Source organism: Canis lupus, chromosome 25 (genome assembly GCF_011100685.1).
Source record: "Canis lupus familiaris isolate Mischka breed German Shepherd chromosome 25, alternate assembly UU_Cfam_GSD_1.0, whole genome shotgun sequence".
In the NCBI taxonomy this organism is placed as follows: Eukaryota; Metazoa; Chordata; class Mammalia; order Carnivora; family Canidae; genus Canis; species Canis lupus.
In genome coordinates, this window is record NC_049246.1 from 29793440 (window position 1) to 29815885 (window position 22446).

A 22446-nucleotide genomic window follows, 5' to 3' on the forward strand; every position below is an offset into this window, starting at 1 on the left:
AATACTGTACCTCATATTTATGCATCATCCTGCATAACCTGGTCTGATCCAGCCATCCGGATTTAAATTATTTTCACCTGAACTATTATCTCAATTGGGCTTTCTACCCACCATCTAACTATCCATTCCTGACCAGCATCCTCTTGGGAACTTTCCTGATATTTCCACAGTATTGCCAGGTTCTATCCACCCAGCCTTCCAACGTCTCCCAAGAAGGCTGCATTAGTCCCTTCTTGCCACCCCCAAATTCCTCTGACTTTCTATCTCTTCAACCCATTGCTCATTACCTGGACCAATGGTCGCATAGTATGTTTTCGTTCTGTTCCATGTTCAGTTTTGGACAGTATCAACCATCAGGCTTAAGTTCCTGAACAGGAGAGTTGAGATTGGATGGTCATGGTGTTGTGAGGTCCTCGGTCCAGCACTTTAGGGAAGACATGATGGAGGCAAAGTGTTAGAGGAGGTCCGCTGTTATTCATGACTATTCTGGGACATCACTTTGGTGACAAAGGGTGGTCATGAAGAACGACCTCTTCCTCCCTTCTGTCATGCCACAACTAAGGAATTTGAATTCCCACTGTGAAAATGTAATATCAGACAGGGGAAGTGCAAATATCTCGGCATCTGATTTCATGGGAAGCTGGAGTTCTACTGCAACATAGACTAGGGAACTATAACAGAGAGAGTTCCTGGTGAAATGGGCTCCTCTCTCACAGCTTACTTGAATTCTTTTTTTAACAGCAATGGTCAGGGGGCAACTGGGTGGCTCAGTGGTTAAGGATCTGCCTTCAGTTCAGGCATGGTCCTTGGGGGCCTGGGATTGAGTTCCACATCAGGCTCCCCACAGGGATCCTCCTTTTCCCTCTACCTATGTCTGTCTCTCTCTCTCTGTGTCTCTCATGAATGAATAAATAAAACCTTAAAAAACATAACAGCAACAGTTAGACGTGGCCATCATCCCCTTAATAACTGCTTGACGTGTACACGAGTGCTTAGTGGGTACAGGACAATAGAACAAGCCCTAGTAATTAGTCCACTGGGGCTGCTATAACAAACTGCCACAATCCAGGCAGCTTAAACAACAAACATTTATTTTTCATCACTCTGGAGGCCGAGAAGTCCAAGATTGAGGTGCTGGCAGGTTTGTTGTCTGGTGAGGACCCACCTCCTGGCTCACAGATAGCTGTCTGGTCTCTATGTCCTCACATGGTGGAAGCAGTGAGGGAGCCCTCTGGGGTCTCTTTTATAAAGACACTGATCCCATTCATGAGGGCTCCACCCTCATGACCTGATCACCTTCCAAAGGCCCCAGCTCCTGATCCCATCGTATTGCGGGTTAGGATTTCAACATATGAATTTGGGAGGATGCAAACATTCAATCCATAGCATGGGACTAAAAAGAATCATGAGATGTGATTCCTATTCTGGGAGGGGTTTCAAATCATAAGCACACAATACACATTAGGACAGTATGATGTAGGGAATGCTCTGTGCCAGAGAGTCTGCTTATGCAAAGGAGGGTCTGACTCCTGAGAGCTGGAGTGGCTGGGGAGGCTCAGCATGGGAAGAGCTAACCTCCAAGTGATCTGAATGTCATTTAAATCGAGCACCCATAGTGAAAGGGAATAAAGGGGAAAGGAGAAAAAAAAATGAGTGGGAAATATCAGAAAGGGAGACAGAACATGAGAGACTCCTAACTCTGGGAAACGAACTAGGGGTCTTAGAAAGGGAGGTGGACGGGGGGTTGGGGGTGACTGGGTGACAGGCACTGAGGGGGGCAGTTGATGGGATGAGCACTGGGTGTTATTCTATATGTTGGCAAATTGAACACCAATAAAAAATAAATTTGTAAAATAAATAAATAAATAAATAAATAAATAAAAATAAATAAATAAACCCCTTTTCTGATGACCTCACTCCAAACAGGTCTGTCTTTGACTCTGCAATCAGAGAACAGTGTGCTCAGAGCCCGTATCCATTTATATGGCAGATTATTGATTTCATTATGCATCTCGGAATTAAGAGTGTGATGCTCTTGCACTTTACTGGGACAACCTGTTGGAAATAGTGCCATGAAATTCCACCCTGTGCTTATTGTAGGGGTGCTGTTGAGGGGTCTATTCATTCCACTATCCAACGTCAATGCCTGCAGAAATTATCTGTCTGAGTCTCAGAAGGAGGTATGCTTGCCTTGAGGAATTAGTTTGGTTTCACCTAAAGGAGATTGTGAATCTGAAAGTAATTACAGTTGCTTTCAAGAGGCAATTAATGCAAACTGAGAGTGAGTTGTCATCCCACTCAAGATGTATGAATTTGAAGGTAATTAAAATGAAAACCTGGAGACAGATCTGTGGTCCACCCACAGCTACTGTATAGACTTTCCAGAAAACATTTTTCTGTTACTCTTGTCCCAACGTCCATTTAGCATCTCTTACTCATTCTTCTTTTATCTTGTTCTCATCTGCTGTTATCTTACTGTATTTTACGTAAACACCTTAATCCTTTTGGAACAAGGAAGACACAATTTTGTCTTTAAAAAAAAAATCTGCCTTTTCTCTTCAGTTCTACAAGGACATGATGTTTTTAAATATGCAGATGATAAGTGAATGAATGTGTGCGTGAATGAATAAATGACAGAGACATGGAACCTTGGAGGGGATCTTATTTGTCAGGGGAAATAGGATTATTTCAGTTTTAGTTAAGTATCTGAATGGCACAGTAAATACAGAATCACCGCTCAAGGACATGTGACTGGTGGAAGAAATGAGTGTGTAATTAATTATATTATTACACATACATCATAGTACATACTTGTTGGGATTATGGCATTTAGGGAGAATAGTAAGACAGGCAGCATCATGCAGTACCTTATACTGGGTAACATGATGGACTTTTTTTTTTTTAAGATTTTATATATTTATTCATGAGAGACACAGAGAGAGGTAGAGACATAGGCAGAGGGAGAAGCAGGCTCCCTGTGGGACTCAATCCCAGGACCCCGGGATCATGCCCTGAGCCAAAGGCAGATGCTCAACCACTGAACCACCCAGGCATCCCAGCACCATGGACTTTGAAGCCAGCCTGTGTGGATTTGAATCCCGTCTTCTCCATTACCGGCTATGAGATACTGACCAAGTTACTTGATCTTTCTGTACTTGAGCTTCATCATCTGAAAATGGGGAAAATAAGTATGCCTACCTCATTAGATTGTTTTGAGATTTAAATAAGTTAATACATTGAAAGCACTTAGAAAAGTGGCTCCTGGCACACAGCAAGCATGATAGAGGTAGACTATTGTTATTATAGCAGGAGTACTACCACTGCTATGAGTATTATTACTCCTGTTTTTTCCTGGTTTTCTTTGTGGTCAGTTAAGCTTGATAGTGGAAACTGAGTGTCAGAAAAACTTGGGTTTAGTCCTAGCTCACCCATTAACACTCTGTAATCTTGGGAAAAATCACTGTCTGAATCTTAGTACACTCATTTGTAAAGTGAGCAGGTTGGACCAGGTCAGCATTTCCCAGACTTTTTGACCACAGCCTACATTAATAAACGTATTTAAATCACAACTAGTTCCCACATCCACCCATAACCGAACTAATCCTAAATGTGTAATGGATGCCAATGGTTTTCTACCCTATTCTATACAGCTCATTAAAAAAAATATATCCACAATCCATACATTGGTGTCATGATCCATGAATGGGATATGAACCATAATCTGAAAAACAATGGGCTCCATGTGTCTTTTAAACACTCTAAGTGAATAGCTATAGGATATCGGCTTTGAGGGGAAACTTCTGGGTTCACATCTGGGCTGTGCCACTGACTTGTTCTATAATCTTGGGGCAAAAAATTTAACTTCTCAAATCCTCCGTTTTCTCATCTGTCAAATGGGATGACAATGGTACCTACCCCATAGGGTTGTTGTAAGGATTAATGTATACATGAAAACTCAGTGGTTGGCATGTAAAAACTACATGCCAAGTAGTTTAGATGCTAAGTCTTGTTTAGACTGAGCACCCAGTGGTTTTTGTTTATAAACAAAGAACTTGGTGTGCTTGTTGTGGTGGGAGGGTATGCACCCATAGCCCACACGTTTCTAATAAACCCACAGGGGAAGCCTTGGAGACTTTGTTTGATCCTGGAGTTGATCCTGGAGTTGCCGTGACAGAGCAGGGCTCAGTGTGCCAAAAAACAGGATAGGGTTTCTAGCACTGTATCTCCTTAGGGGAGAGCAAGCCAGCTCCATGGTGCCGTTCCCACCCGCAACACTTGGGAGCTTAGCCTTGGATGGAGTCTCAGAGGACATCTTGTACAAACTTCCTCCCTCCCAGGCAAGAACCTCCCTCCTGATTTCCCAGACAGATGAGATATTGCACTTCTACTGAAGAACAGCCACAAGTGACAGCAACTCTTGCCCAATCCTCCTTGACTATCTCATGCATGCTGTTCCTAGCTCCTCTTGTAGGAACAGCTCATAACAAGGCTTTCTCCTTATTCTTGTGATCATTCTTCAGCAGGGTGAAAATAGGCTAAGCAATCCTCATTCTTTCAAATAGGCCCTTTAGATCTTGATTAGGAGACCTGTGTCTGTGTGTGTGTGTGCCTATGTGTGCACGCACGTGCCTGCCTTCACACTTGCCAGGTGATGTTGAAATCATCAGTTTATGTGCCTGCACCCCTTTATAGTCCAAAACAGAGCTCCTTCATGATAAGGTACTGTGTTGTGTTTGTCTTTGTGCTCTTGGCACTGGAATGATGCTTTATAGACAATAGATGCTTAGTTAATGTTTGGCCTCAACGTAATGGCCATCCCCACACAACAAACACCAGGTTTTCGTGGAAAACAAAATTAGACACAGCACTGTTGGTGTGGTCTGGCCAGGGCAGGGTGTGCTGGGCTGTGGCTAACTTTGATCTGGACACTGCACGTATGCTGACGTAGCCCACACTTGCACGAGCCTTGCTCATTGTGACTCATAGTAATACATGATAGCACATCCAAATGATGGGATATTGTGAAGCCATTAATTATCATGTCCGTTTGCCAACCCCAGATTTCTTTCAAAGGAGATATTGCCTAGTGGGGGCTCCTGAATCCCCTGTAGTCAGTACAACTGGATTTTGTTAATTTTGTTGTTGCCTCAACTTAAATGCAGATCTTGCTAGTAATCCCAATGAAATGTCATCACACTGGTTTCTGCCAAGTATTGCAGTCCGTTGGATCAGTTTGAATCTGGATTTGGACATCTGTCATTTAGCTTTCCCTTTCAGGCTTGTGTCATCGGTCACATCTAAGCCAGTATCCCAATGCAGTCTCCATTCCCTAGCCTGCCGCCACGTGTACAGTTCCCAGGAGGATATGACCAAGGGCACACCAGCCTGTGTACACACTTTATTGTCCTGTGAGGTGGGATCACTTCAAAGACCCCCCCACCAGCCTCTTTCCTGAAACCTAGACCCCCCCTACCTGAGACACTCCCTTGCCCCCTGCATCCCACCTTGTGTGAGCCTTCCGAAGCTATCAGACCTTCCCCAGCAGAAGGCACCCCAGACTCTCCTTAGCTCTAGGTGAGCGGGAGGGAAAGAGAGAATTTTGACATCCTGACTTCTCCACAAAAGATTCCATGACCCAGGGGGAAGGACCTGTCATATCTCTCTTCCTTACATGGATGCCTCCTATAGGTGGGCATCTCACCCTAAGGTGAGAGAAGTGGGCATGAAGGAAAGCCAGCCACCTGCAAATTTGACATTATGCTCTCTGGGTCTTTAGTCAAACTGTTACAAAATTAGATAGGACAGAGGACCTATCGCAGCTACATTTCCCTGGAATCCTTCCTGTAGGCAAAGGCCTAAATCTGGCTATTGCCTATATTTGCCAATGAAGGTTTATGGGCACACAGCTGTGCTCATTCATTTATGTGTTGTCTATGGCTGCTTTCACGCTGCAGTGGCAAAGTGGAGTAGTTTTAACAGAGATCGAATGGCCTAATGAGCCAAAAATAGTTACTCCCTGGCCCTTTACAGAAAAAGTTTGCCGACTCCCCTTTAGACTTATACTGACCACTAAGTAGCCCTTTAATCTTTCGCCTGTGGATTGTGCTCTATGGCTTTCAAGGAATTTTTGCAAATGATATGTCATCTAAATCTCCTAACAATCGAAGGAATCCAGAAAGGAGTTCATAATGTAATACTGAAGAAACAGGCTCAGAGAAGTTGTGCATGCTGCTGGCTCATGGTCCCCCAGCAGGGGATTGGAGCCTGGACCACAGATGACAGGATTGTGTGAAGTCAGCACTCCTCTCACCCTCTCACTCTGCTGGAGGCATTATCTATGGCCCAGTGGCAAAGCCTCTGGGCACTGGAGTCAGCCTGCCAGGTTATAAATCTTGACTTTCTTACCTAATGTGTGCCCTTGGGCAAGTTATTCAAGCTACCTGAGCCTTAGAGTCCTCATCTGTAAAGCAGAAAGGCTAACACTCCCCACTTCTAAGTATCGTGATGAGGCTGAAATGAGTTCATCCATGGAAACTACCTACAGTAGTCCATGGCATGTAGTATTCCTCCTACAGTGGTTGTTAGGTGATTATAATCGAGTATAACTCCCTCCAACTGTACCATAATCCAGCCCTCCTTTCCCCATGCTATACAGAAAACATCAAGAGACACTTGTCAATGGCTTTGATTTCTGTCCAAGGAGCCAAGATTGGAGGAAATTTTAGAGGCACCGTGAATGCAGCACCCAGATTTTGTTAAGAAAATGAGCTTTCATATTTAAGCAAAAATAGATGGGAATGGGCTTGAGTTAGTCTTTTTGATTCCTTCTGCAGCTCACATTTCCTTCTTCATGGCTCAACTTGTGTATTTTCCAAACCTACCTTTCGGTCTGCCTTGTAGTTCTAGCTTCTGCTTGCACGTGCCAGAGCTATCAAGTAAATTTTGTCACTAACTGATGGCCTTGAGTTTGGGCTGGGATTGAAGCTGAGCAAGTAACAAGCTTTTGTTCCCCGCCCTATTGGAGAGAAGCTATAAACTCATAGAATTTTTGTGAGGATTGGTAGGCATTGAGCCCTCTTGCATCAAATCCAAAACAGCAAGCATTTGTTGAGTGCCAACAATGTGCCTGGCACTGAGGTACTGAGGTACAGGGAAATATGAAGAGAAATAAAGAAAGGCCCCTAACATAAAGATCTTACCAACCAAAAAAAAAAAAAAAAAAAAGATCTTACCAACCGGAAGAGCAGATATGAAAAAAATCAAAACAAAGCAACCCTATAAAATGTGGTACAGTTCAAAAAAGTCAGGTGTTTTAGAATCAGGCAAACCTGAATTCAGATATCAGTTAGATCACTTATGAGTTGTGCTCTGGGGAAATTATTTAATCCTCATTAAAAAAAAAAAAAAAACATTAAAATGGGAATAACGATGATCACTTACTGGTATTGTGACCAAGGTAACACATAAAGTGCCTTGTACAATGCCTGGCTTACACCAGGGAGTCAATAAATGTTTCTCTGTAAATCTCAAAAAAAGAGGTACTGACATATTCTGAGAAGTTCGGATTTAATTCAGGGAAGCAATCCATTGGTCTCCTATGCCACTCTGCTCCCACCTGCTTCACCTCTAAATCTTGGAGTAACTAGGAGTTCAGTCCTTGGCTTTCTTTCCTTCTTTAACTGAGCTCTCTTGCTGGTGCCTTTCATTAAATTCCATCATATTTCATTTCTGTCTTCACCACTAACTTTTGCCCCGAATCCCAGACTAATATATTCAACTATTACTTGTACCATTCCCACCTGATGATTTAATAAACATCTCAAACTCAACATGTGAACAGAACTCTTGATTTGCCCTCCCCAAATTGTTTCTCCCCAATTCTCCTCCATCTCTGTAAATGACACCATGGTCTATCTGGTTGTCTTAACCAAAAACAAGGGAATCCTTCTAGATTTCTCTCACCTGCCTCCCATGTTCACCTCATCAGCACACCCTGATGGACCCCATCATCTCTCACCTGGACTGCTCCGATTACCTCCCAATTGTGGAGAGTTACCAAATAAAAATACAGGATGCGGGCAGCCCCGGTGGCGCAGCGGTTTGGCGCCGCCTGCAGCCCAGGGTGTGATCCTGGAGACCTGGGATCGAGTCCCACATCGGGCTCCTTGCATGGAGCCTGCTTCACCCTCTGCCTGTGTCTCTGCTCCTCTCTCTCTCTGTCTCTCATGAATAAATAAATAAAAAATCTTTAAAAAAAAAAAATACAGGATGCCCTGATAAATTCAAATTTCAGATGAATGGTGAATGATTTTACAGGCCCAGGAGGAAGGATAACAAAGCAGAGAGTTTTGCCAGTCTCAAGTCTGTGGGGGACAACGGTGGTGGTCATGGTGGGTGGTCGTGGGTGGTGACCCTCCCTGTATCTCTCTTGTTTGAGGTAACCCATTGCTATGGCCTCCAGGTAGATGGTGTGTTTGGTCTTGTTGGAATAATGTCCAGCTTCAAACCATGCCCTCCATTTCTGAGAAGTCCCTCAGAGATGGGAAGCCTGCCTTCTTGGCCCCAACTGCCCTTCCAGCTGGCAGTGCCATGTGGCCTGATGGCTACCAGGAATCCCTGGGCTCCTGTCCTACTCTGTGCAACTTTGAGAGCCCCACCTTCCCTGTGATCCTTTTTAGAGCAATCCAGGGGATACAGGGAGCTGGGGTGGGTTCTACAGCCCCTTCCTGTAGTCTCATCCCATAGCCTCCCCATCTCAGGGAAGTCCCAGAAAATAGGCAGGCAGGCCCGGGCTCTGCTCCAGGTCAGAGGGCATAGGTGGTCTCACCCAATGGTCTCTCACCATGCTTCTCTCTAACGAGAGCACTGTCTGAGCTCAGCTGGAGCCAGTTCCCATTTCCCTAGAGATCCCTATCTCTAAGAGGGGCTCTGGAGCCCCACACCCTAGCACCTACCTAGCACCTGCATGAACATGGGGATGGCAGTGAAGAAGGTGTCCAAAGTGACTCCTAGGGAATGGTGCCGGTTCCCAGGATGGGAAATAGGGGATTTATCAGAGCCCTAGCCACCCTGAGTCACCCTGGGAGGGGTTTCTTCTGCTCACTGCTTTGTTTCTCCTTCTTGCTATTGTCAACAATGACGGGATCCGGCCAGTTGTCCTCTGTGAAACATTTCAGCATATTATCTGCCAGAGTTTTGGAAAAACTGCATCTTTCTGGGAGAAGTCTGAGGAAAGGCATCTCTTATTTACCCATTAACACTTGTCCTCTGATCATTAGCTGGGGCCATTGAGCATGAATAAACAAGGAGATTGCCTTAAGGAAGTCAATATCCTTTCAGGATCTATAAAAGCAGTTTATATCCTTTGGCTCAGAAATCCTACTCCATTGGCCTTAAGGAAATGATTACAATGAAGGAAAATGACATGTATATAAAACTCTCTGCAACATTATTCCGGATCACTCAAAACTGGGAAAAACCCAAATGTCCAACCTTAGCGGGTTAAGTTATGACAAAACAACACGAAGGAATATTATATAGCCATTCCAAATGCTAGCTAATAAGCAGCATGGGAGAGTGTGTATGAAATGTTCAGGGGAAAAGAAACTGCCCTATTGCCTGTGTGCCCTCCGAGTGCAATGTGCAAGCAGACATGCATCCAGAAGGAGGGAGAGGAGACTGGGAAGAATGGAAACCACTGTGCTGGAGTGAGAGGCTTATTGGTACACATTCTTCTCTTTCAATTTCCTCTAATGTTGGTGTTTTAATAAAGCCACCCTTTTAAAAAGCCACAGGAATCCTTCTATAACCCTGAGAACATGGCACCTAGCATAGTTTTGCCTGTCCTGGAGCTACCCTCAGGTGGGGCCAGCAGGTCTTTCCTGATTTTGTGCATGTGCTGCCCCAACTTGGGTTTGGAGGGCTGCCAGCAGAGGCTCCCTGGAGTCCCTGACAAGAGGACACTCCAGCTGCAGATGGAGAAGCTGGGTGAGTGCCCCAGGGGCACGCAGGAAGGGAGAGGCCGAATGACAAAGGAAACCAGAGCTGGGAAGGATTAGTCCTGGCCTCAACTTTGTAAATGAGACCAAGGCTGGGGTGGGGAAGTGTCCTGCTCAGCTTTGCCCTAGCCTCAGTGGCTGATGGGAACTTGCCTCTGAGGCCTCAGAGGCCCCCAGATTCCTGATCCTCTGGGAGGCTCTGCCTTCCGGGGCACCCTCCTCAGGGGTCCCAGTTGTCACCTACCCCAAGACATAGGCTTTCTGGAGCTTCCCCTGGTTCTTGAAGCTCACTGTTGGGCTAAAAGATAATTTCTTCTAATAACTTCTAACCTTTCTTGGGGGTAAAGTCATTATTCTGGGGTAACAGAAATAAAGTCAAATGCTCCAAGTTTTTCTTTAAACTGGTTTTCTTCTTTCTTCCTTCCTTTTTTCTTTCCCCCCAGCTTTATTGAGGTATAATTGACCAATAAAAAGTATATATACTTCAGGCGTACCATGTGATGTCTTGCTTACATATGCATTATGAAATGATCACCACAAACAAGCTAATCAACATAACCATCACCCTGCCTAATTAGGATTTTTGTGCATGCGGTGAGAAAGCTTCAGATCTACTGCCTTAGTAAACTTCAAGTATACGCTACGTCGTGTTAACTATAGTCACCAGGCCGTATATTAGCTCTCCAGAACTTATTTATCTTGTATAACCCCACTTTTGTACCCTTTGGCCAACATCTCCCCGTGCCCCCAACTCCTACTCCTTGGGAACCATCACTCTGCTCTGTTTTTATGAGTTTGAGTTTTTTAGCTTCCACATATAAGTGAGATCATACAGTATGTCTTCCTGTGTCTGACTTCATTCACTCAGCATCATGTCCTCCAGGTTCATCCATGTTGTGGCACATGGCAAGATCTCCTTTTTTATGATTGTACAATATTCCACTGAATATCTGTGCCACATCTTCTTTATCCAGATACGGGTTAGGCTATTTCCATGTCTTGGCTATTGTCAATAATACTCCAATGAGCATGGGGCTGCAAATACCTATCTCTTCAAGTTCTTGACTTTATTTCCTCTGGGTGTTTGCCCAGAAGTGGGATTGTTGACCTAAAAGATAGTTCTATTTTTAAATTTTTCTGAGGAACCTCCCTAAGTTGTTTTCTTTCTTTTCTTTCTTTCTTTCTTTCTTTCTTTCTTTCTTTCTTCCTTCCTTCCTTCCTTCCTTCCTTCCTTCCTTCCTTCCTTCCTTCCTTCCTTCCTTTCTTTTTTTATCTTTTTTTAAGATTTTATTTATTCATGATAGAGAGAGAGAGAGGCAGAGACACAGGTAGAGGGAGAAGCAGGCTCCATGCCAGGAGCCTGAGTGGGACTCGATCCCAGGACTCCAGAACCACGACCCGGGCCAGAGGCAGGTGCTAAACCGCTGAGCCACCCAGGGATCCCCCTAAGTTATTTTCCATAGCAGCTGCACCAGTTTGCATTCCCATCAGGGTAAAGTGTTTCTCTCTGACTACCCACCCTCCCCTGACTCATGCCCCCCTCCTTCCTTGTTAGGAACACAGCTCAGGGCTGTGACCCATAACCCCTAACATGTACCTGCTTTCAGCTTCTGCCATCTCGAGTGTGTTCTGAGGACTTTGAGTCCCTAAATTCTTTCCATACAGGCAACTGCCTTCTCAGGAGCTCTCTGTGAAGTACTCCTGGGCACCTTCGATTCAACACGTTCAAACCCAAACTGAAGTCCACTTTATGTCTATATTATCCTTTCTTTAAATTCCTGTTGTTGGATGCTCAAGATTCAAACTCGGCGTAAGGGCTGGGACACAACGGTTGGTTGATGAAGATACTGTTCTGTGGCTGGCCAAGTCCAGGAGGGTGCAGGGTTGCTCTTTTGAGCTCAGGCCCCGGTGGCCCCCTGGGTCTCCACTGTGTGGAAAGATGAAAGGTCTCCTGCATCATGTCACCCACACCCCTTCACTTTGGACTTTGGGGCCACTTGAAGGGTCTCTTTCCTGACCCTTGTGGGAGCTTCTGTGTTGCTTTGACTATCTGGCTCCATGGGACCTTCTCCCTAGATCTTTTATATCCCTCCTTTTGGCAGCCCACTCCACCATCCCACCCTCTCTTATTACTGCTTCCTCATAGCCGTTGGTCCTGGTACCTTTGGGCCATCTGGTTTCCCTCCAGATTAGGCTGCTGAAAGAGGGGACAAGATCGTATTAGTTTTCTTGAGTTACTATAACAAAATCTCACAAACCAGACAGCCTAAAAAACAGAAACTTATTCTCTCACAGTCAGGAGGCTGGAAGTCTGAGATCAGGATGGTGGCAGGTTTGCTTTCCCGAGGCCTCTCTCACTGGCTTACAGACAACTACCTCCTTACTAAATCCTCACATGATCTTTTCTCTGCGCATGCATCCCTGGTATCTCTCTTTCTCTTTTCCTATAAGGTCACAGTCCTGTTGGATTAGGACACCACCTTTATGACCTCATTTAACTTCAATTATTTCCACAAAAGCCCTATACAGTCACAGTGGGAATTAGGAGATACACAATTCAGTCCATAACAAGGACGAAAAAAAAATCCCCCACTAGTTTTATTCAAGGGGTCAGATATCTATGTGCATCAGACCGTATTCTGGAAAAATGGGCACCGGCCTGAGGGCTCAAGGGTCAGCTTTGTTTTGCTGGGTCTGCAGCCCATGCCCTTAGGTGGTGGCAGCAAAGGCAGAAAGAGTCACTGTTCACTACCTTTCCAACGAGTTAGCTTGTACAAACTGATATCCTAGACCCTCATATTTAAACTTGGGTTGGAAAAAAAATAAAAATAAAAAAATAAAAAAATAAAAATAAAAAAAAAAATAAACTTGGGTTGGTCAGAAAATGACTGTCCACATGTATTAATTTCCTAGGGCTCTCATAACAAAGTACCTCAAACTGAGTGGCTTAGAACAAAAGAGATTTATTTCTCACGGTTCTGGAGACAAGAAGTCCCAAATCAAGATGTAAGTAGCTGTATTTCCTCTGGACACTCTAGGGGAGAAAACTTCTTTATCTCTTCTAGCTTCTGATGGTTGTCAGCAACCTTAGTCCTTCTTGGCCTCTAAGATACATCTTTATAATTTGTGTCTCTGTCCTCACATGGCTTTCTCCCTGTGGGTCTGTGTCTCTACATCCAAATTCCCTTCTTCTTGTAAGGATGCCAGTCATATTAGACTTAGGGTTTACCCTAATCCAGTATGACCTTAATTGGATTACCTTTGCAGAGGCCCTCTTTCCAAAGGCCACACCAACAGGTTCTAGGTGGACATGAATTTGGGGTGGGGGGAAATATTCAGTCCAGTCCACCAGGGAATGAAAGGGCACTTGAAAGTACTTTCACTGGGGAAGTACACGTTTCCTCCTGGTGAAAGCTTTGAAAGAAGAAAGCATTTAGGGCTTCCCCTCCTCCTGCAGAATCTCAAGGAACCATCCTGTTTTGTATTCTTTCATGATGTGGTCAGTCAGCACAGAGGAGGCAGAAGAAAAGCTCAGGAAATAAAGTTTACTGTACTCACCAGTCTTAGAGACACAGTGCAGGGCCACTCGGAGAAGCAGCAGGGGGTCAGGATTTGGAAGACAGGAGCCAGAGAAGGAGTTAGGCCATGGCCGCCACTGGGGTTTCTGCAGGTAACAAAAGATGAACAGCTCAGGACTGGCTGGTTTGAATAATTCTGGTGGGCTTTGGGCTATCTGGGTGTTCTCCAGGTGCCTGGACCTGGACCTGCTGATGCTTAGGATGGAGGAAAATTGCCTCCTGGGGTGCTCCAGCACCCCCCCCCCCCCAACAAGGAGTGGTGTGGCTCTGATTGGTTAGTTTGCATATCAAAAGCACTCTCCTGGTGGGGTCCTTGGTGATCTCGGAGAATTGCCTAACCCTGGAAGAGGCAGTCTGTCCCCTGCCATGAAAGTTTTTTAAGATGTCAAAACAGAATATACAAGAAAATTAAAAATATGTCCAATTCTCATGGGAAAGAGGAAGGATCCGGCTCTCTTGGTCCCCAGCTCCTACAAACTAATGCAGTCTTCTGGGCATTCGGCAGGCTGTGCTCACATTCTGGATGGGACTTCATCTCCCGCGTTACCTTATGGCCACGGGAAGGTCAGTGGCTATGGGGAGGACAGGTCCCCACACTAGTGGCCCGGCCTTCGGCTCTTGGTTCAGGCACTGCCACTGGCTATGTGATCCCAGGCAGGAGGTCTTGCCTCTTGAGAGCCTTAGGACCTGATTATTTGACACACCAGTGGTCACGAGTTTTTGGCCTCTGACAAAACCCATTTCTACTTTGGGGCTCTTTAGAGGTTTATACAGGGACTGCCGGTTGACAATTTCTGAACTGGACTTTTGAAGTCCCATCAGCTGTGAAAATTCTAGGTCTTAGAAAGTACCCCTGGCACCTGACCCTGCAGCATTTCCCTTTTGTGTGCATTTAGCACATTTTTCATCTTGGTCTTGTACAAAGGCCGGTGGTTTCTGTGTTGGACTCCCCAAGAAACTATGACCTCCATGAGCGCAGGGACCATATTTGAATACCTTTGTGTCATCCACACTAGCCTAGATTTTGGAATTACACAGCCTTGGGGTTCCAAGCTCATACTGTTGCGTTTTCACTCTATGACTTTGGGCAAATTACTTAAGCTCTTTGAGTTGCAGTTTGCTTATCTGTGAAGTGGGGGTCTTAATGCCATCCTCTGAGGAATATGGTGGCTTTTGAATGAGACAGTGCATTCAAGCGCCACCATTCCTCTTGGAGAAGAACTCCAGTGCAAGATAATCTTATGGTAATTCCTGATGGGAAGTACATAATAAGTGGCTTAGTCCATGCTAACCTATGTTTTTCTCATAGAGCTGAGCCCTTAAACAGGCTTTTTATAACAAACCTCAATGAAATTGATGGAATGTGTGCATAGATGGTATCTGTGCACATGTATTTGAGGGGGAAAAATCAGCATTGAGGTTCCCGATAATGGAAGAGATTAGTGCTGCCTTGAGACCCAGGCAAATGGACTGGAGCCCCTGTCCTCTCCTCATACTTTAGAGGTCCCCACTCAGGCTGTCAGCCAGCCACATCCCATTCCAAAAGGTGAGGAGCCCTTGGGACTAAAAGAACGTGCACTCCCAGAGCCTGTGACCCCCTTCTTCTGGGCCATGCTCCAGGGACCTGGCACTGTGGAATTTGCTGTTCTGCAGGCCTGGCTGTCTTCCAGGGCACTGGATCATCCTGCTGAGGGCAAATCACATTGCTGGCCAGAGGGCAGCAAAGCAGGAGCTATTTGCAGGTGTCAGGGGTGGGAGGGTTGGAACTTTGGAGATGCAGTCGTGCCTGGTGTCCCTGAGCATGGGTGTGAGGCCCACTGTGGTACAGGACTGCACAGGAGATGGGAGGGAGGCTGGACCAAGTTCTGGGTAGGCATCTGTGTTTCTGGTACCCCTGAAGTTTGGCTCTTGTCAAAGCCTAGACATGGCCCAGGCATAATAGCGATGAATGTGTTTGGTGTCACTGCCTCAGATGGGGGCGGGGGGGGGGGGGGTGGTGGCCTCCTGTTGGCAGTGGCAATGTGCTAAGCTCTTCCCTCCTTGGGGGCATTGGGCCTCCCCCTGCTGCAAGGATTCATCTCAGAGGCAGCCAGGGGGCGACGCTGCTCTTGGCCCAAGTCTTGCCAGAGGAGTGGGAACACCAGTGTGCTGCACATACTGTGCCTTCCAGGCTCTCTGCTTGGGACCCACTTAGAGGTTTAGAGCCTGGGTCACTGGTTAGTTTGCATATCAAAGCATGCTCCCCAGCCCAGCCCAGAGGCATTGGGCTCTCCTTCCTGCGTGGCACCAGCTCACTCCAGCCCTAGGACTTCCAGCAGCTTCCTTCCTGTGGCTGGGGCAGCGTCTGTGGCATCCCGCCCCTCTGCAGCCCCCAGCTCCTCCTCAGGAGCCACACCCGTGTCCACCGCCCTGTCCTCGTCCAGGCCACCTGCAGGGCAGGCCGCACACCCGGAGCACTGTCTGTCAGGCAGGGGCTTTTCCCATCTGGCTCCACTCACTGTGAGCACAGCAGTTTCCACGGGGAGAAGCTCTTTTAATGGGATGCGGTCGAGGCGGAAGGTCAGCTGGGGGTGAATCATATACTATAGCTAATCTGCACCCTTTTTGCCTTCCTCCCGCTCTGAGTTATCGTGTGGCCCCAGGGCCTGATTCCCCAGGTGTGCAGTGTCCAAGGCCCCCACCTTCCCACAGGTGGCAGCTGCCAACCCACTGGCTCCCACCCACTGGCGCCGCCACCATGCAGTGTTGTATTGCACATTCATTATGTCACCTGATTTTCCTGTGATGCTGTGAGCCAGATACAGTGAGCCCCATTTACGGTTGAGAAGACTGAGGCTCAAAGAGCCGGATAGTCCTCCCAGGTGCATTAAACCTGTTCATTAAATGTAATTGGCACTGGTGGCTAGTGACTCAGCCGGGGCTCAGCTTCTGGTTTCCTAGTCAAGAGCTCATGCCAGGAGCCCCCACTGCCCCTGGATTGGTTTCCACCTGGCTCCCACCAAGGGAATGCGGGTCAGCTTGAAACCAGAGTTCTGGGCCATGCAGGGAGGGCTCTGCTCCCACGGGATCAAAACAGGCTTGAAACTAAGTCATCCGAAGGCTCCCTGTCCTGTCTGCCTCATGGCCTCGGGGCAAGGAGATAGAGAAACCGAGGCACCCAAGAAGGCTAGTTCTGAGCTAATTCTCCATTCCACCCATGTGCACTGATTCCCACAGCCTGGCCATGTGGCTTTTTATGATGTTGGCCTCCACAGTACATATTATACAAACATCTACGGACAGGGCTGTAGTACCACATTGCACATTATGAAGGCAGGGATGGATTTTTAAATTTCCTTGATAAAACTGGAGGTTATGGAGAAGTTCCCATTCCTTTCTGCAGCCCATTGCTTTCCATTTAATGAGGCATTTGGGGCCGGGATTTTTTTTTTTTTTCCCTCTGTGTCTTGGAAAATGTCCCACAGCTGGAACCGCGAGCTCTCAGCTGTTTGTTTTTCTTCCTTGGAGAGGGACTTGGGAACGTTACCCACCAAACCCCAGAGGAATGGGCAGTTTGAAGAGCCTTCAAGCTCCAGACGCACAAACCCCAAACACATGAGCCCTACAGGATGCGTTCTCCCTCCCGGTGGCTGAAAGGCTGGCTGGCAGTCCTGATGTCCCCAAAGAGCAGGGCCAGTTCCAGGCCCCTCCACCTTACATTTGATGGCTGCGACGGTGGGGGAAGGGAAAGAAGATTCCAGCCCCCGGGCCCCAGGCCAGGTCCTGAAACTCCAGTTGTGAAAGCGGAGCAGGGCTGCCCAGAGTGGCTCTCAGTGGGCCCATTTATCATGCGGCCTTGGGTGGGACTGGGCAGTCTGAGTAACGCTTGCCCAGAGTGCTTGTGGGGACCCAGCCAGACTCTTCCCCCAGGTCCCACCCTCACCCCAGGGGGTCCCCAGCCCCAGCCCCAGCTTAGTCCATCTTCCTGTCTCCACTCCACCCCAGCTCCTCTCTTTAGTTCTCCCTTAGAATTTTTTTCATTGTAGTAAAATAGTCATGAAACTTACCTTTTTAACCATTTTTAAATGTATAGTGAAGTGGTGGTAAGGGCATTCACACTGTGCCGTCATCCCCATCCACAGCGCGTTTCATCCTCCCAAACTGAAACTTTGTATTCGTATTTTTTAAGATTTTATTTATTTATCCATGAGAGACACAGAGAGAGGGAGAGACACAGGTAGAGGGAGAAGCAGGCTCCATCAGGGAGCCCGATGTGGGACTCGATCCCAGATCCCGGGATCACGACCTGAGCCAAAGGCAGATACTCAACCACTGAGCCACCCAAGTGCCCTAACACTGTATTTTTTTAAACACTGATTTCCCATTCTTTCCTGCTTCCCTTCCCACCCCCGGCAAACACCATTCCATTTCCTGTGTTTATGAATTTGACTCCTCCGGGTACCTCATGTAAGGGGGAACATACAATATTCTTCCTTTTGTGACTGGCTTATTATTGCACTTAGCATAATTAATGTCTTCAAGGCTCTTCTATGTTGCAGCATGTAACAGGATTGCCTTCCTTTTAGGGTTGAGTAATATTCCTTTATAGGTATAGACCACATTTTGTTTGTTCATTGATCCATCAGTGGTTTGGTTCAACTACTTGGGTTGCTTCCACCTTTTGGCTGTTGTGAATAACGTTGCTATGAACATGGGTGTGTAAATACCTGTGTGAATCCCTGCTTTCAATTTGTTGGGTGCATACTCAGAAGTGGCCTTGCTTGCCTTTCGGATTTTTAAATCAGCTTACACATGAACTTCCATAGGACATTCTGGCCACCTGAGACCTGTTTCCTGGGAGAGACAGAAGAGGTTGAGAGAGAATAGAGAAGAAAAGAAAGCACTCAGGGGATAATGAGCTTCCATCATCCCCAGCTCTCACGGGACTCTGTGACTAAAAGAGGAATGGGGCAGGGTTGTTACTGGACATGCAGAATGCCACGGCCCACCCATTCCTGAATCAGAATCTCCAGGCTATAATCCTCAAGTTACTTGGGTACTTCTGACTTGTAGCAAGTTTCAGAGCCATTGTCTGTGAACTGGACATCCCACTTACTGGGATGAAGGTGGCAAGAGGGATCACTCCAGCACATCCAGTCGTCAGATCCTTGGATGTAGTGGGGTTAGCCCTGCCTGGCTAGGTTGATGATCATAGTCTGTGTTAGTCTGCTGGGGCTACTATAACAGAATATCGCAGACTGGGTAGCTTACACAATAGCAATTGAATTTTTCTCATAGTTTTAGAGACTAGAAGTCCAAAATCAAGGTGCTGGCATGGCTGATTTCCTCCGAGGCTGTCCTCCTCCATGTACAGATGCTGCCTCTCTGTGTGGCATGTGCCTGATGTCGTTTCCTCTTCCTATGAGAACACCAGTCATATTGGATTAGGGTCCACCCAAATGACTTCATTTTAATGTAATCACCTCCTTAAAGAACTTATCTCCAAATATTGTTAACATGCTAAGGTAATGAGGGGTGGGACTTCAGTATACAAAATTTTTTTGCCAGGGGAGGACACAATTTAGCTCATAACACAGTCTTTTCCTCCTTCATCCCTTTCTTGATTATTTTAAATTCTTTGTATGGCTCAAACAAAGCAATACCATCAGGAAATAGAGTAAAAGTTACTCATAATTCCTCTGCTCTAAAAAAAATCAATTATTTTCAACAGTCTCAGCTTTCTTTTTCTTTTTTTTTTTTTTTGTTTTGAGAGAGAGAGAGCGCACAAACGATGTGTGCAGGGGTGGGGGAGGGGCAGAGGAAGAGAGAGAGACCCAAGCAAGACTCAAGACTTCATGCCAAGTGCAGAGCCATATGCAGTTCTCGATCTCAGGATCCTGAGATCTTAACTTGAGCTGAAATCAAGAGTTTGATGCTCAACTGAGTGGGCCACCCAGGTGCCCCTACAATCCCAGTTTTCTTTCACTCCTGTGTGTGTATACATGTTTGCTTAATATTAGCATATGCGTTTCCCACACCGTTGCGTGATAGACCTCATCGCTATCATTTACAGGGCTTCATCACAGTCCATCTAATTGATGTACCCATGATTTAATTATTCTTGAATTTTTCATTCATGATTTCTCCATTTTTCACTTCTGCAAATAAAAGGGCACTGGGTTTCTGTGCTATATAGTGTTTCCCTTTTTTTTTGGATTATTTCCTTAGGGTAAATTCCCGGGGGTGAGATTATTGAACAAAGGATGTGAACATTTTTATGGCTCTTGATACATCTTGCCAAATTGCTTTCCAAAAGCATTTTACACTGTCATCAGCGATGTATAAACATACTAGTTTTCACCGTACTCTTGCCAGCATGATGTAGCACTGTGCCATTATTTTTAGAGAGATTTCATTTATTTTATATCTCTTTGATAACTAATGATCTCATAAAGTTTTTCATATACTTGATTATTCATTATATCATCTCTTAAGGGAACTCTCTCTAAGCCCTTTGTCTGCTTACATATGTGAGGCCAAAACATATAGTTATTAAGTATCTACCACCTGTTCACTACCATGGGGTGCTATGGGTGGCCACGGAAGTGTAAGGCCTAGTTCTTACCTTCCAGATGCCTACAATCAATGATCACATCTTATTTAGTTATTGCCGATTTCTTTGTACCCGATCCACTGGTTTGCACATTGTGCTCAATAAATTTTATTGAATGTAGTTCAATCCCAGATAACATGTTTATGTTCTTTGTGGTTCACAGAGATCTGCATTCAATTCAAAGGAATGCAGAATCAGAATCCAAAATGAGCTTAGATCCAAGGAGTTAGCCCAGACTTTAGAATCTAATGCACAGCAGAGGGAAGATGCACTTGATAGCAATTCTAAAGCAAGGTTAAGGGTTTGAGGTTGGCAGCTTGAATGATGTGGCTGCTCACCAAAAGTGATTGCAGTCAAACTAATAGAGGTATTATATGGAAAATTAGGGAGGTGATAGTCCTGTGGAGCCCAATGTGGTTTCGACAACTCCACAAACCCTCAGTATTTGTCTTTTTTCTTTTCCATTTTTTATTTTGAAAACATTTTAAACCTACAGAGAAATTGCCAACATTGTATAATAAGCACTCATATACCCTTCTACCTGGTCCATCGATTGTTAGCACTTTGCTACATCCTCCACACCCCGCCGAATCCCCCCTCCATGTTGTTATTACTATTTTTATTGTTGCAGAACCATTTGAGAGTAAATTGCAAGCTTCACCCCTAAATACTTTAGTATGTACTTCCAAGAACAAGGAAATTCTCTTATATCACCCCTTACAGTTGTTAAATTCAGGAAGTTTAAGTTTGGTACAATACAATTACAAACATATAGTTCCATAATTAACTTTCTTCAATTGCTCCAGTAATGTCCTTTATAGTATTTTTTTTTTTTTACCCTGATTCAGGATCTGATCCAGTATTAGGCATTTAGTTATATCATGTCCCTTTAGTCTTCGTTTATCTATAATGGTTCCTAGCCTTTCATTGTTTTTTAAGACATCGATATTTTTGAAGAACATAGATCAGTTAATTGCTATAATGTTACTCAATTTGAGTGTGTCTGATGGTTTCCCCATGATTAGATATAGGTTAAGTATTCTTGGGAAAATCCTTCATAAATCCTGCTCGGTGCATCACATCAGGGGATATTTTGTATCATTTTTTTCCCTTTATTTGGTAACATTAAATATGGTCACTTGGTTAAGGTATTTTTCTACTGTAAAGGTATCTTTATTCCTTTTCTAATTAAGAAATGGTCTATGGGAGACACTTTGCTATTGTGCGGATACTAACAATTTTTTTCAATCAATGATTTTAGCATTCGTTGATAATGCTTTCCTGTTATTACACAGCTGGTCATAAGGTGAGGTTTTTTCCTAACCATCCTCAGTGTTGTTTTCTTGTCTGGGTACTACAGTTACAGGTGGATGTAGACCGTGGAGTGCTGGAGTTGGCTCCAACTGTATGCATCTTTTCCCAACTCCATATTTAGTGATGTCACCTTGGTAGCCTGAAATCGACCACAGTGAGAGTATTTACACCTCAGAAATTGGCAAATGCTACAGAGTGGGATTTTCGTTGTTCCCCTGGAGGACCAGTTGTTAAATCTTTACCACTGGATGCAGACAAGCTGAAACACATTCAAAAAATAACTTTATTAATGGAGGGTCTAGAAATCTTAAGGAAAGAAGATCTATCTTCAAATATTTAAATTTGGGGCATCCTCCTTAGTTAGGAGATAATTCCTTAACACATCCTGCCTTACCTCCCACTGGGCACCCCAGCTGTGCATGAGTCCTTGAAGGAATCACAGGCATCTCCCCCTACAGGCTTCCTGTGGGGAGCTAGCAGGGGTGGCATAGAATGCAGAGGCTGTGGGTTACCTTGAGAAGGGACCCGGATGCCTCCCCCACTGGTCCTAGAGGAAAAAATGTGGATGCAGAGAGATATGAGGGACAGAGGATATAGAGTTCATGCTAAGTGGCTCTCATCGTCTTGGTAAAGTAGGTACCGCTTTACTTCAAAGAGTAAGGGATAAAGCAAACTTGGGCATTAAGGGGCTTGAGGAAGGTTTTGAATGACAGTTAAGGGATTTTTTTTTTCCCCAGCCCACCAACCCACTCAAAGCAGTTCAACTGCAGGTATATTCAAATAGCAAAAGAATGGGCCAAGCCTGCACACTTCTTTAGCACTTACAGTGCAGTCCAAGAGGTACCGCAAGGCAGGAGGTAGAAGCAGTTGCATTGGGTTTAACATTGATGTCTGGAGAGGTAGGTAAACTCCCTCAGAGGCTTGGGGCGTGTGAAAGCAGCTCTGAGTCCCAGTATGACAGTGT

The 22446-nt window shown here is 45.5% G+C and overlaps 1 protein-coding gene and 1 long non-coding RNA gene across 6 annotated transcripts in view; one reads left to right on the forward strand and one right to left on the reverse strand.

The window, feature by feature from the left end:
- The window catches only part of SCARA5 (scavenger receptor class A member 5), a 122956-nt gene that overhangs the window by 32940 nt on the left and 67570 nt on the right, over positions 1 to 22446 (forward strand). The window lies entirely within an intron of this gene.
- On the reverse strand, positions 298 to 12429 carry LOC111092286. 3 transcript variants are annotated; one of them, XR_005378632.1, is made up of 3 exons: positions 12292 to 12429; positions 11596 to 12195; positions 298 to 424 (listed from the first exon to the last, which is right to left on the reverse strand). It is a non-coding gene; the product is annotated as an uncharacterized LOC111092286 (long non-coding RNA). The 3 variants fall into 3 exon arrangements; XR_005378631.1 differs by lacking the exon at positions 298 to 424 and adding an exon at positions 2949 to 3169; XR_005378633.1 differs by lacking the exon at positions 298 to 424 and adding an exon at positions 10672 to 11106.